The sequence below is a fragment of the Symphalangus syndactylus genome, chromosome 3 (genome assembly GCF_028878055.3).
Source record: "Symphalangus syndactylus isolate Jambi chromosome 3, NHGRI_mSymSyn1-v2.1_pri, whole genome shotgun sequence".
Taxonomy (NCBI): domain Eukaryota; kingdom Metazoa; phylum Chordata; class Mammalia; order Primates; family Hylobatidae; genus Symphalangus; species Symphalangus syndactylus.
Genome location: NC_072425.2, coordinates 106,175,094 through 106,190,972, shown reverse-complemented (window position 1 = coordinate 106,190,972; position 15,879 = coordinate 106,175,094). Strand labels below are relative to the sequence as shown.

At 37.6% G+C, this 15,879-nt stretch overlaps 1 long non-coding RNA gene across 1 annotated transcript in view; it reads right to left on the bottom strand.

Moving 5' to 3' along the window:
• The window catches only part of LOC134736248 (uncharacterized), a 57,826-nt gene extending 42,297 nt beyond the window's left edge, over nt 1–15,529 (bottom strand). Inside the window, exon 1 of the long non-coding RNA XR_010120145.1 lies at nt 15,255–15,529. This is a non-coding gene — a long non-coding RNA (uncharacterized lncRNA). The remainder of the gene's footprint in view (nt 1–15,254) is intronic.
• Between the last annotated feature and the right edge of the window lie 350 nt (nt 15,530–15,879).

Genomic DNA, 15,879 nt, shown 5'->3' with positions numbered 1-15,879 from the left:
AGGTGTGAAGTGGCAGCCTCGTATGTGATCTTTCTGCCTTCCTCAAGTTTGCATTTTCAACATTAAAGTTTACTTCTAAATTAAAAGATTTAAATTGGGGAAGATAAAAAAAATGTGTGCATGTATCTTTATAATAGAATGATTTATATTCCTTTGGGTATATACCCAGTAATGGGATTGCTGGGTCAAATGGTATTTCTGGTTCTAGATCCTTGAGGGATCACCACACTGTCTTCCACAATGGTTGATTAATTTATGTTACATTAATTTACATTCCCACCAACAATGTAAAAAGTTGTTCCTATTTCTCCACAGCCTTGCCAGCTTTGTTATTTCTTGGCTATTTAATAATTGCCATTCTGACTGGCATGAGATGGTATTTTATTGTGGTTTTGATTTGCATTTCTCTAGTGATCAGTAATGTTGTCCTTTTTTTAAAATACGTTTGTTGGCTGGATAAATGTCTTCTTTTGAAAAACGTCTGTTCATACCCTTTGCCCACTTTTTGATGAGGTCATTTTTTTCTTGTAAATATGTTTAAATTCCTTGTAAATTCTGGATATTAGACCTTAGTCCTTTGTCGGATGGGTGGATTGCAAATTTTTTCCCATTCTGTATGTTGCCTGTACTCTCTGATGATAGTTTCTTTTGCTGTGCAGAAACTCTCTAGTTTAATTAGATCCCATGTGTCAATTTTAGCTTTTGTTGCAATTACTTTCGATGATTTCATCATAAAATCTTTGCCCATGCCTACGTCCTGAATGGTATTGCCTAGGTTTTCTTCTAGGGTTTTTATGGGTTTAGGTCTTACGTTTAAGTCTTTAATCCATTTTGAGTTAATTTTTGTATAAGATGTAAGGAAGGGGTTCAGTGTCAGTTTTCTGCATATGGATACCCAGTTTTCCCAACACCATTTATTAAACAGGGAATCCTTTACCCATTGCTTGTTTTTGTCAGGTTTGTCAAAGATCAGATGGTTGTAGATGTGTGGTGTTATTTCTGAGGTCTCTATTCCATTCCATTGGTCTATGTGTCTGTTTTGGTACCAGTACCGTGCTGTTTTGGTTACTGTAGCCTTGTACAGTTTGAAGTAAGGTAGCTCATGCTGCCAGCTTTGTTCATTTTGCTTAGGATTGTCTTGGCTATAGGCGCTATTTTTTGGTTCCATATGAAATTTAAAGTAGTTTTTCTAATTTTGTGAAGAATGTCAATGGTAGCTTGATGGGAATAGCATTGAATCTATAAATTTCGTTGGGCAGTATGACCATGTTCATGATATTGATTCTTCCTAACTGTGAGGATGGGGTGTTTTTCCATTTGTTTGTGTCCTCTCTTATTTCCTTGAGCAGTGGTTTGTAGTTCTCCTTGAAGAGGTCCTTCACATCCCTTGTTAGCTGTATTCCTAGTTATTTTATTCTCTTTGTAGCAATTGTGAATGGGAGTTTGCTCATGATTTGGCTTTCTGTTTGTCTATTATTGGTATATAGGAATGCTTGTGATTTTTGCACATTGATTTTGTATCCTGAGACTTTGCTGAAGTTACTTATCAGCTTAAGGAGATTTTGGGCTGAGACAATGGGGTTTTCTAAATATACAATCATGTCATCTGCAAACAGAGACAATTTGACTTCCTTTCTTCTTATTTGAATACACTTTATTTCTTTCTCTTACCGAATTGCCCTGGCCAGAACTTCTAATACTATGTTGAATAGGAGTGGTAAGAGAGGGAATCCTTGTCTTGTGCCTATTTTCAAAGGGAATGCTTTCACTTTTGCTCATTCAATGTGATATTGGCTGTGGGTTTTTCATAAATAGCTCTTATTATTTTGAGACATGTTCCATCAATACCTAGTTTATTGAGTTTTTAACATGAAAAGTTGTTGAATTTTATCAAAGGCTTTTTCTGCATCTATTGAGATAATGATGTGGGTTGTCATTGGTTTTGTTTATGTGCTGGATTATGTTTATTGATTTCCATATGTTGAACTAGCCTTGCATCCCAGGGATGAAGCCAACTTGATTGTGGTGGATAAGCTTTTTAATATGCTGCTGGATTCGGTTTGCTGGTATTTTATTGAGGATTTTTGCATCTATGTTCATCGGGGATATTGGCCTGCAGTTTTCCTTTTTTGTAGTGTCTCTGCCAGGTTTTGGTATCAGGATGATGCTGGCCTGGTAAAATGAGTTATGGAGGAGTTCCTCATCTTCAATTATTTGGAATAGTTTCTGAAGGAATGTTACCAACTCCTCTTTGTACCTCTGGTAGAATCTGGCTGTGAATCCGTCTGGTCCTGGGCTTTTTTTGCTGGTAGGCTATTTATTAGTGCCTAAATTTCAGAACTTGTTATTGGTCTATTCAGGGATTCGACTTCTTTCTGGTTTAGCCTTGAGAGGGTGTATGTGTCCAGGAATGTATCCATTTCATGTAGATTTTCTAGTATATTTACACAGAGGTGTTTATAGTATTCTCTGATAGTAGTTTGTATTTCCATGGGGCCAGTGGTGATGCCCTCTTTAGCATTTTTTATTGTATCTATTTGATTCTTTTCTCTTTTTTTCTTTATTAGTCTAGCTAGTGATCTATTTTATTATTTGAATCAAAAAGCCAGTTCCTGGATTCATTGATTTTTTTTTAATTTTATTATTATTATACTTTAAGGTTTAGGGTACATATGCACAATGAGCAGGTTTGTTACATATGTATACATGTGCCATGTTGCTGTGCTGCACCCTTTGACTTTTCATTTAGCATTAGGTATATCTCCTAAGGCTATCCCTCCCCCCCTTCCCCCACCCCACAACAGTCCCCGGAGTGTGATGTTCCCCTTCCTGTGTCCATGTATTCTCATTGTTCAATTCCCACCTATGAGTGAGAGCATGCGGTGTTTGGTTTTTTGTCCTTGTGATAGTTTACTGAGAATGATGATTTCTAGTTTCATGCATGTCCCTACAAAGGATATGAACTCATCATTTTTTATGACTGCATAGTATTCCATGGTGTATATGTGCCACATTTTCTTAATCCAGTCTATTGTTGTAGGACATTTGGGTTGGTTCCAAGTCTTTGCTATTGTGAATAGTGCCGCAATAAACATACATGTGCATGTGCCTTTATAGCAGCATGATTTATAGTCCTTTGGGTATATACTCAGTAATGCGATGGCTGGGTCAAATGGTATTTCTAGTTCTAGATCCCTGAGGAATCACCACACTGACTTCCACAATGGTTGAACTAATGTAATCCAGCATATAAACAGAACCAAAGACAAAAACCACATGATTATCTCAATAGATGCAGAAAAGGCCTTTGACAAAATTCAACAACCCTTCATGCTAAAAACTCTCAATAAATTAGGTATTGATGGGACGTATCTCAAAATAATAAGAGCTATCTATGACAAACCCACAGCCAATATCATACTGAATGGGCAAAAACTGGAAGCATTCCCTTTGAAAACGGGCACAAGACAGGGATGCCCGCTCTCACCACTCCTATTCAACATAGTGTTGGAAGTTCTGGCCAGGGCAATCAGGCAGGAGAAGGAAATAAAGGGTATTCAATTAGGAAAAGAGGAAGTCAAATTGTCCCTGTTTGCAGATGACATGATTGTATATCTAGAAAACCCCATTGTCTCAGCCCAAAATCTCCTTAAGCTGATTAGCAACTTCAGCAAAGTCTCAGGATACAAAATCAATGTACAAAAATCACAAGCATTCTTATACACCAATCACAGACAAACAGAGAGCCAAATCATGAGTGAACTCCCATTCACAATTGCTTCAAAGAGAATAAAATAACTAGGAATACAGCTAACAAGGGATGTGAAGGACCTCTTCAAGGAGAACTACAAACCACTGCTCAATGAAATAAAAGAGGATATAAACAAATGGAAGAACATTCCATGCTCATGGGTTGGAAGAATCAATATCGTGAAAATGGCCATACTGCCCAAGGTAATTTATAGATTCAATGCCATCCCCGTCAAGCTACGAATGACTTTCTTCACAGAATTGGAAAAAACTACTTTAAAGTTCATATGGAACCAAAAAAGAGCCCACATCGCCAAGTCAATCCTAACCCAAAAGAACAAAGCTGGAGGCATCATGCTACCTGACTTCAAACTATACTACAAGGCTACAGTAACCAAAACAGCATGGTACTAGTACCAAAACAGAGATATAGATCAATGGAACAGAACAGAGCCCTCAGAAATAATGCCACGTATCTACAACTATCTGATCTTTGACAAACCTGACAAAAATAAGCAATGGGGAAAGGATTTCCTATTTAACAAATGGTGCTGGGAAAACTGGCTAGCCATATGTAGAAAGCTGAAACTGGATCCCTTCCTTACATCTTATACAAAAGTAACTCAAGATGGATTAAAGACTTACATGTTAGACCTAAAACAATAAAAACCCTAGAAGAAAACCTAGGCATTACCATTCAGGACACAGACATGGGCAAGGACTTCATGTCTAAAACACCAAAAGCAATGGCAACAAAAGCCAAAATTCACAAATGGGATCTAATTAAACTAAAGAGCTTCTGCACAGCAAAAGAAACTACCATCAGAGTGAACAGACAACCTACAGAATGGGAGAAAATTTTCACAACCTACTCATCTGACAAAGGGCTAATATCCAGAATCTACAATGAACTCAAACAAATTTACAAGAAAAAACAAACAACCCCATCAAAAAGTGGGTGAAGGACATGAACAGACACTTCTCAAAAGAAGACATTTATGCAGCCAAAAAACACATGAAAAAATGCTCATCATCACTGGCCATCAGAGAAATGCATATCAAAACCATAGTGAGATACCATCTCACACCAGTTAGAATGGCCATCATTAAAAAGTCAGGAAACAACAGGTGCTGGAGAGGATGTAGAGAAATAGGAACACTTTTACACTGTTGGTGGGACTGTAAACTAGTTCAACCATTGTGGAAGTCAGTGTGGCGATTCCTCAGGGATCTAGAACTAGAAATACCATTTGATCCAGCCATCCCATTGCTGGGTATAGACCCAAAGGACTATAAATCATGATGCTATAAAGACACGTGCACACGTATGTTTATTGCGGCACTATTCACAATAGCAAAGACTTGGAACCAACCCAAATGTCCAACAACGATAGATTGGATTAAGAAAATGTGGCACATATACACCATGGAATACTATGCAGCCATAAAAAATGATGAGTTCATGTCCTTTGTAGGGACATGGATGAAACTGGAAACCATCATTCTCAGTAAACTATCGCAAGGACAAAAAACCAAACACTGCATGTTCTCACTCATAGGTGGGAATTGAACAATGAGAACACGTGGACACAGGAAGGGGAACGTCACACTCCGGGGACTGTTGTGGGGTGGGGGGAGGGGGAAGGGACAGCATTAGGAGATATACCTAATGCTAAATGACAAGTTAATGGGTGCAGCACAGCAACATGGCACATGTATACACATGTAACAAACCTGCACATTGTGCACATGTACCCTAAAACTTAAAGTATAATAATTAAAAAAAAAAAAAAAAGAATTCCCCCTCTCACCACCACTCCTGTTCAACATAGTATTGGAAGTCCTAGCCAGGGCAATAAGGTGACAGAAAGAAATAAAAGGCATCCAAATAGAAAGACAGGAAACCAAACTATCCCTATTTGCAGATGACATGATCCTATATCTAGAAAACCCCATAGTCTGAACCCAAAAGCTCCTTAAGCTGATAAACAACTTCAGTAAAGTCTCAGCATACAAAATCAATGTGCAAAAATAACTAGCATTCCTATACACCAACAGTCAAGCACAGAGCCAAATCAGGAATGCAATCCCATTCACAATTGCCACACGAAATTTTAAAATACCTAGGAATACAGCTAACCAGGGAGGTGAAAGATCTCTAGAAGGAGAACTATAAAACACCACTCAAAGAAACCAGAGATGACACAAACAAATAGAAAAACATTCTATGCTCATGAATAGAAATAATCAATATCATTAAAATGGCCATACCATCCAAAGCAACTTATAGATTCAATGTGATTTCTATTAAACTAGCATCAACATTGTTCGCAGAACTAGAAAAGCTATTTTAAAATTCATATGGAACCAAAAGAGAGCCCACATAACAAAGGCAATCCTAAGCAAAAAGAAAAAAAGCTGGAGGCATCACACTACCCAACTTCAAACTATACTACAGGGCTACAGTAACCAAAACAGCATGATACTGGTACAAAAACAGACAAACCAATGGAACAGAATAAAAATAAACCAATGGAACATAAATAAAGCCACACACCTACAACTATCTGTTCTTCAACAAACCTGACAAAAACAAGCAATGGGGAAAGGATTCCCTATGAAATAAATGGTGCTAGAAGAACTGACTAGCCATATGCAAAAGATGGAAACTGGACCCCCCTTTCTTACACCATATACAAAAATTAACTCAAGATGGATTAAAGACTTAATGTAAAACCCAAAACTATAAAAACCCTAGAAAACAACCTAGGCAATACCATTCTGGACATAGGAACAGGCAAATATTTCATAATGAAGACACAAAAAGCAATTGTAACAAAGGCAAAAATCAGAAACGACAAGGGGGTTACTACCTCTGACCCCACAGAAATACAACCATCAGAAAATATTATGAACACCTCTGTGCACATAAACTAGAAAATCTAGAAGAAGTTGATAAAATCCTGGACCCATACATCCTCCCAAGGCTGAACCAGGAAGAAATTGAATCCCTGAACAGGCCAAAAACAAGCTCTGAAATTGAGTCAGAGGTAAAAGAACAAACAACAACAAAAACATGACAATTGGGACCTAATCAAACTAAAGAGCTTCTGCAGAGCAAAAAAAAAAAAAACTACTTACAGAGTGAACAGACAACCTACAGAATGGGAGAAAAATTTTGCAAACTATGCATTTGACAAAGGTCTAATATCTAACATCTATTATAAATTTGTTTACAGAACTTAAATTTATAAGAAAAAAACCCCATTAAAGAGTGGGCAAAGAATATGAAAAGACAATTTTCAAAAGTAGACATGCATGTGGCCAACAAGCATATGAAAAAAAGCTCAACATCTCTGATCATTAAAGAAATGCAAATCAATACCACAATGAGATACCATCTCACACCAGTGAGAATGGCTACTATAAAAAAGTCAAAAAATAACAGATGCTGGCAAGGTTGCGGAGAAAAAGGAACATTTATACATTGTTGGGAGTGTAAATTACTTCAACCACTGTGGAAGACAGTGTGGCTATTCCTCAAAGACCTGAAAATGGAACTACCGTTGGACCCAGCAATCCCATTATGGGTATATACCCAAAGGAATAGAAATCATTCTATTATAACGGCACGCACACACATATGTTCACTGCAGTACTAGTCACAATAGCAAAGACGTGGAATCAACCTAAAAGCCCGTCAATAGTAACTGGATAAAGAAAATGTGGTACATATACACCATGGAATACTATGCAGCCATAAAAAGTATGAGATCACGTCCTTTGCAGGAACGTGGATGGAGTGGAGGCCACTATCCTTAGTAAACTAATGCAGGAACAGGAAAACAAATATCACATCTTCTCACTAATAAGTGGGAGCTAAATGATGAGAACACATGGATACATAGAGGGTAACAACACACACTGGGGCCTGCTGGAGGGTGGAGGGTGGGAAGAAGGAGAGGATCAGGAAAAATAACTAATGGGTACTAGGCTTAATCCCTAGGTGACTAAATAATCTGTGCAACAAACCCCCATGACAGAAGCTTACCCATATAACAAACCTGCACATACACCCCTGCACTTAAAAGTAAAAAAAAAAAAAAAAAAAAAAAAAAAAAAAAAGGCACTTAATCATTATCTAAGTAGGAGACCTTAGAGGGAAGGTAGGGGGTGGTAGAAACTTCTTATGTTAAAAAAGTGATCTCTCATTTGGACAGGCAAACCAGAGAATCTCCTCCCAAAGTGTTTTTCCCCATTTATTCTAGTTTATCACTCAAATAATTCATATTGTTCGTGCCAAAAATTCCCCAATGTGACCACAGTAATTTGTGAAATTAGGCCATGAGTAAAGGCATGTTTGGCCCAGAGTGTCAAAAAACAAATGAACAAAAAAAAAGCAAAAACAAAAACAAATCATGGCAACTGCAATTCTAGGTAAGAATCTGGTCAATCAGCAAGTCTGGCAGTCTAGAAAAAGTTAACAGCCCCAAGTAAAAGACACTAAATTAAGTAGTTATCAAACAAACAAAGGCAAGCCTGAGGAATGTTCTTATTAGGTTGAAGGTTGGTCCAAGGCAAAATTTTTTTCTATAAGGACACTGGTCTGATAAGATCTTCTGGACTTGTCAGCCTTGGGGGGTGCACTGAGAGACACACTTATTCAACCTATGTTAATCTTTTCTCATCTTATAATTTTCTCCTGGGGACTCACAACAAAAAGAAACAAGAACAGAACAAGGGCCAAAGCATTGTGGAATTAATAAGGAAGTTTCCCCACCAAATATGAGTTTTCAAATCTGATCAGATAATAAAAGGATTCCGAGAGAGGAACTATCTTTCCCAGCACATAAAATAAACTCAGTATTACAGGGCTTCAAATAAATATATTGGACCTGAGACCCAATGGAGGACCTACCTCACCATTGCAGCGGGAGAGACCCCTGAACATGAGATTCAGGAAGCTTCAAGGTTATGTATGATTTCCAAGCTACAAGTCTTAAGCCATGGCAGGGATGGTGTTTAAATCATAGCTCTGGACCTCTAGGATCATCAACAGTCAATTCCCTAAAAGACCATTTGAAAAACCTATTGATCAAACAAAGCTAAGTTTATTAGACTTACTGTAATAAGGTAGAGCACCACATTTAAATTCTTAGTCATGGCTCAAAAAGGAGAGTTTAAGGAATATTATTTGTAGGGTTTAGGGGGCTTGAGCTTATGAGGTTTAGGGCAAGTCTTTCATGGCAGGTAACTGATTGTGACAAGTACAATTTTGACATAATAATTTGAAATTGGTGGCACAGTAAGGTGTTTTGATGAGTAAACTTGACAGATAGGCAAGCAGTTTGCCTAAGAGATAAACTTATCATAATAGGAGCTGTTTATGCAAATGAGCAAAGTATTTGACAGGACAAACTTGGTTTGCAGAAATTCCCCAACCAAACAGTAAAATTTACTGGTTTATAGTCTTATTTTCCTGAAGTAGAATTCTCTTGAGCAGTTTTGTTATGATGGCACAGGTGGTCTGAGTTCTCAGAACCTTTCTATTTTGTGACCTCTGCCACAGTTTGCTCAATGGTATACCTGAAAGGTATCATTGACCTAAGATTATTTCCTATAAAAACATCAATTAATATTTCAGAGAAATTTTTGTATCTGTGGCATTAGAATGTACACTTTCTTTACAATGGTATTATCCTTTAACCTATCTGATAGTATTTCTGTTTCTATTTCCTTGCAAAGGGGGTATTCGTTGTTAACAGATTAGACTTAGAAGTTTTGCCAGGATTCTTTTGCATATGGCCCATAAAGGAAGGCACTTTCTGGTGTATCTTTCCTTAACCTGTTCCCCTTCATGTCTAGCAAAAATTCCTCAAATTTCTAGGGCCAGTAACAATTTTTTTCTGATTTTTAATGTTTTACAGATTTTTCCCTCAAGAATCTATGCTGAAAAAAATTAAACAGCTTGCCCTTAAGATCCTTTTGAAAAGCAAACAAGTTGAAGATTTTTCTTCTAACACGATTGATTGGTAAAATCAAAAAAAGATTACAGATGACGGAATCACTCTGGTCACTTTCTAATATAAGCTACTTCATTACTTTGGACTACAGCAAGAATTCCTTTGCCAACAGTGATGCAGTGAAGCAATTTGAACAGAAGCGTGAAACACATATTTCATTGCCTACATTTATTAAAACAGAGAAATTAAAACGTAATTTGATTCATTAAATATTAGAAACATTTTTGTCACTCATCTCAAAGGCCTTTTGACAAGGCAGGTGCAGAGGCAAACATAGACAATGCAAGTGTACAGAGAATAATCGTACTATACATACAAGCATCAGTAGAAAGATCTCAGAAGTCAAGATGGCAAAAACTAAACAAAGCCATGAAGATGCCTGTAATTTAATTTAATGTCTTCTAATAGTTATAAAAATTATAAATTCTAGAAGACCACTGCCTGGACCTTCACTGACCATGCTATCCCATGGGGTACTTTGTGCTGCCAACCACAGCAGTGCCCTCTCTGAAGAATGCAGCCCTCCTAGGTCTAAGTCCTACCCTCTACCACCTTTTCCTGAATATGGAGGAAAAGTTTGTCTTGGGCTGATCTTTGAGGAATTCTTCCAGATTCTTTATCCCAAAACTTGTGTAACAGTACCCTACGTGCTTGGAGCCTGGGCTTGTGTTGTATGTGGTACCCAAAGAAATATATGTGATTACTCCTACTCTACAGTATCAGTAGTAGGTTACTCATCTCTGTGATTTAAAAATATGGTGCCTCTATTGGAGATTAGCTGATAAACTCAATGAGCAAAAAATTGCCCAACTAGAAGAGGTGAAGCAGGCTTCCGTCAAACAAATCCAGGACACGATTCATTTGGAGAAGTTATTCCAGGTATTGGTTCAGAAGTGCCATTACTATTTTGATGTCCAGAGGAATAACATTGCTATGGGTTTGGAGGTTATTTACTGGAAATGGCTGCATAGCGTATATAAGGTAAAGAATCACCTGGACTATCATATCTGCGTGTAGAACATGATGCATCAAAAGGAACAAGAGCACATGATCAACTGGGTGGAGAAGCACATGCTCTAGAGGATCTCTGCACAGCAGGAAAAGGAGACAGTTGCCAAGTGCATTGCAAACCTAAAGCTGCTCTCGAAGGCTCAAGCACAGCCAGTTCTGTCAGTGTATCCATCCCAACTGAGACAACTGAAACAACTGACTGACTAAATGAAAGGTAGTCTTTGTGCCAAAATCTTTCTGTATGGCTGTCTACTGAAGTTACAGTTTACTTTTCCTAAAAGTGAAAAGTTTGAGTGTCATTATAGTGAAAGAATTAAACCTATTGGCCAATCAGATGGTTCTCATCTTTCTTCCTCTGCATGTTGAGTTGTTCCATGATCATTTTTGAATAAACAGTTTGTTTTTATTAAAACTTGCTGCCTGGCTAAAGATTACCAAGATATAGTTTAAACTTGTAATTAATTCTACCATCTTGCAATAAAGTGACAATTGAAACAAGAAAATAAAATTACAAATTATAAACTATAAAACTCTATCTTCTAGAACTGAATACAAAAAGAATGCAAGCTATAGAATAGAAAATAATATGAAAAGGATACAAGCTATGATCAAGTCCAAAGGGTTTTGAGCTAGACAGAAAGATATCTAAATATTTTGGGGACAAAGAAGTGAAAATCCAAATAAGATGATGAAGCGAAGTAACAACAATCGTGGTGGCGGCTGCACACTTTTTTTAAGAGACACATTCAGGCATTTCCTCCTTAATGTCAGTAAACTGTTTCTGACAATCTGCACTTGTACACAAAATTGTTAACAGGAGCCTATTTCCAATCATTTTATTTATTTATTTATTTATTTATTGAGACAGAGTCTCACTCTGTTGCTCAGGCTGCAGTGCAAGTAGCAGGATCTCGGCTCACTGAAACATCTGCCTCCCGGTTTCAAACGATTCTTGTGCCTCATCCTCCCAAGTAGCTGGGATTACAGGCTTCCGCCACCACACCTAGCTAATTTTTGTATTTTTAGTAGAGATGCGGTTTCACCATATTGGCCAGGCTGCTCTCAATCTCCTGACCTCATGATCCGCCTGCCTTGGCCTCCCAGAGTGTTGTGATTACAGGCATAAGCCACCATGCCCAGCCTATTTATTTTTAAAATTTGATAATTTTGCTAATCTTCTCTGTATCATTCCAATTTTAGTATATGTGCTGCTGAAGCAAGAACTCCAATTATTTTAAACAGCAAAATGTATAATATGCTCAACAGTAACTCAAAGCCTCCAGTTTCTTCAAATACAAAAAACAATTGCATATGAGTAACAGACTCTAATGTCAGGATGTGAAATTGTTATAACCAAATGTTGCATTGTGTGCAATAATGCTGCAGTGCCTCTCTTTATACCATGGACATAATGAGAGTCACATCCCTCCTACTGACACTGTGATATGTTTGTCAAGGATTCTATGCTGATTCTGTCATTCTGTCAATGGTATTTGAATCACATCTCATGGCTTTTTCCTCTCATCATTTTGATTAAAAATATTGCATTTAACTTTGGGGACATAAATATAATTTCCCCCCACATAAACAAAAGCCTCAAATAATGTATTGAGAGATAAATATGTTTTATGAAGTTAGAGGTATTAAAAGCCAAGAGGCATCCTACTGGGAAAATCTTAACTGAGGAGAGAACCAGCAGCGTACTGCTGATATTATGAAATATGTGATTTAAATGCATGGACTTGAACTATGTGAAACCCTCTCTATAGGCCTTTTTAAAAGTTATAGTGATTACAATTAAGACTTAATTTGAGCCACTTACTGCTGTCACTAAAAATCATTCTGAAAGTCAGCCTTAAAAAGGAAGGAAATTCCGATACACACTAAAACATGGATGAATCTTGAGGACACCAGGCTAAGCGAAATAAGCCAGTGACCAAAAGACAAGCACTGTGTGATCCGATTTATATGAGGTATCTGGAGCAATCGAATTCACAGAAACAAAGTAGAATGGTGATTGCCAGGAATTGGGAGGGAAATGGGCTGTTGTTGTTTAATGGGTATAGAGTTTCAGTTTCACAACATGAACAAGTTCTGGAGATTGGTTGCACAACAACCTGAATATATGGAACACTATTCAACCCTACACTTAGAAATGGTGAATGTGGTAAAGTTTATGTTTTGTATTTTGTACCACAATAATAATAAAATAAAGTATGTGGGGGGAGAGTCATTCTAGAACCTCACTTTACTCAGAAGATGTCTCCAAAAATGTCTTGATATGACATAAGTGTCCCTAGTGTTTAAGGATGTTTTCACTCAGGAAGAATTCGCAATATGTGTAAAAAAATTAAGAGAATAAAATCTGTAGTGTTATTATTTTGCATTAAGGAATCTTGTATATCTGCTAGTATTTTTTTAATGTTTGTCTTATTAGCCTTGTAATTCAATTTTCTAAAGTATACTTGTGTAATTGATTTAGGCTTATGATATTGAATTATTGCTAAATATATATATTATATATAGACATATATATATAGAGAGAGAGACATATATATATATATGGTCTAGAAAAAAATCTAAGATAACCTGAGGTATTTATGAGTTTAATTTGTGAGATTAATAAGAGTAGTCAGGAAGACTGTGTTAGACAATCATATTGCTGAAAAGAAAACTGAACATTTTAACATAAAATGTGAAATGTAAAAGGAAATTTAATAAACTTAGATGTTTAAGGGAATTTAATAAGGTCCTAAAATCCTCCTTAAAAGGAGTTACAAAAATTTTCTTGATTTTTAAAAAGAATTTAAAGACTAGAAGGTGAATAAAAGCTTAAGAAAGAATCAAGTAAGTAAAACATTCATTTAAAAAGAAACCTAAGTAAATCTCTAAATGGCTTCTTCTACACGTAAAAGCTGTCCTTAAGGGCATCAGAAAACTCATTTTAACACTGACAATAATATCGAGAGTGACAAAAATCCTTCCCCTGACCAAACTCTAGCCAGGCTCCTCTGAGCAGTCTTTTCAACTAGGCCTCAACCTTGGCCTATAAATGCTTTAATGAACACTTACATAGTTGCTAACAGCTCAAGGCTGAATCCCCAGAATGACCCCAGCCGTTCTTCAAGTGCCTACCTTAGAAAACTCAAGGCTGTCAAAAGAATTTACTGTTTTCTCTAGCCAACATCTGAAGATAGAGCCCCCGTCTCCCAGTCTCTGTGGGAGGGTAGGAGCTTAACTTTAATAAACACCAGTTAGTAAGCCCAGATCGATCGCACATGGACCAACCCCCTTTTCACTTTTTCTAATTTTTCACTTCTCCAGCTCCATTGAGAGCTGGCCTACTCCTGTCACTATTTCCTTACTGCCCCATTAAAGCACCCACTCACTTCTGCACAAATCAAAGCTCAGGTCAGTTCACATTGGACCCTTTTCCCTATTGCAATAGTATATTACTGAATAAAACCTGTCCTTACCACTTCAACTCGTGTCCAACTTTCTTTATCTTTGACAAAGGTAAAGAAGGAGTGAGACTTGGGTTGCAACAAGCTAATAAGTAGTTGTTAACTGACATAGTGTGAGCAAGTCAGGTACCCTATAGAACAGAAATAGAACTAAATTAAAAGACTCTGGAGAGCCATGGCTAAAAATGTAAATGTTGGAGTACTTGTCTTCCTATTTAAGTTATATTGAACCCTTCTCAGTAATTTTTAACCTGAGAGCTTTTACTTGGTTTTTTATTCATTAACTGTTATGCCAGCAGGCAATTTGTGAGTTCCGGGGAAGGCCTGAAACTGCGGAGCGGAGACTATAAGGAACCTTGATAATGAGCAGCCTAATTCTCTCTTCATCTCTGGGACAGAGTAACTTATAATTCTGCTCAGGTGCAAAAGCAGTTTGAAACTGACTGTGCCTCCAGCTCTTAGAGATTTTCCTACAATCAAAAATAGATTTTCTTTTATTTTTAAGTAATCTGCAAAGCACCCTGCTCAGCAACATGTACATTTAATAATTTGGGGGGAAGATAATAAGGATGACCTGGTATGATACCATTTTAACAAGCCAGTTTGTTGCTGAGTAAGCTCTGGTCCTTGGTGCGTATAAGGTACATTTTTAAATGAGTCAGAATCACTTATTGATCACCCTCTGTGTGTAGATTACCATGTTAGTATTATTGTCAATTTAAAAGAACAACAGAAGTAAAAAGACTCAGACTTCAAAGGGTTTCTACCAGCCTTTTTGGAATAATGAACACTTTTGGGCAGGCAAAGGCCAAGGCAACCTGCTGCAGCCCTGCGTCAGTTTCAGGGTGCAGGGTCATTCACTAGGATAAGAAGAAAGGAGTTGAGAACTAGAAGTAGACTATAAAAATGAAATTACCTCCAAAGCAATCCTCAGACTGATGATCAAATGAAACCTATCAAGCAGGGGGACCAGAGAAGCCCACCCAAAGTTATATTTGTTACTTACCACAACACTTGGTCCAACTATCAGTTCAGTGAAGAATTTTCAGACTACAAAAAATCTCCTCCCTCCTTGAAAAACGGAAAAAACAATGGCCAGACCAAATATGCAATCCAACTCTGACGCACAATTGCTGCAGCAATCAGCCCAAAATGATTAAAACTTGGTCAGTGACTGCCAGCTTCCCCTGATTCTTGCCCCAGCTTCCAACTCAGGACCAATCAAAAAAAGCCAAATGTGCTTTCCAATTCAGTTGCATAAGATGACCTGCTTCTAGCTAGCCCACGTGCAGCTTCCCCATGCCAACAACTTCCTATCAAAGCAGACCTGAAGCCTTCCCCTATTTTTTTTTTCTTCACTATAAGGCTTCCCTGGCTGCCTTGGAGTCTCTGCCAAAAGCAAGTGATAGTGGCTGACTCCCTGTCTGTAGCAAGGTCTGAAAAAACAGTCTTTTAAATTCTCATCTCAGTGGTCTTCATTTATTTCCACAATTTTACCGGATGCCCCACCTGAATACGTTCTGCACTGTCTGTTGCCGTCAACCAGGTGAAGATGCTACAGTAGGAGGCCCCTTGTGCCTCGCTACTCGTGTCTTACAGAGCACACGCTGATGTGGTAAGTTTGCAGTAGG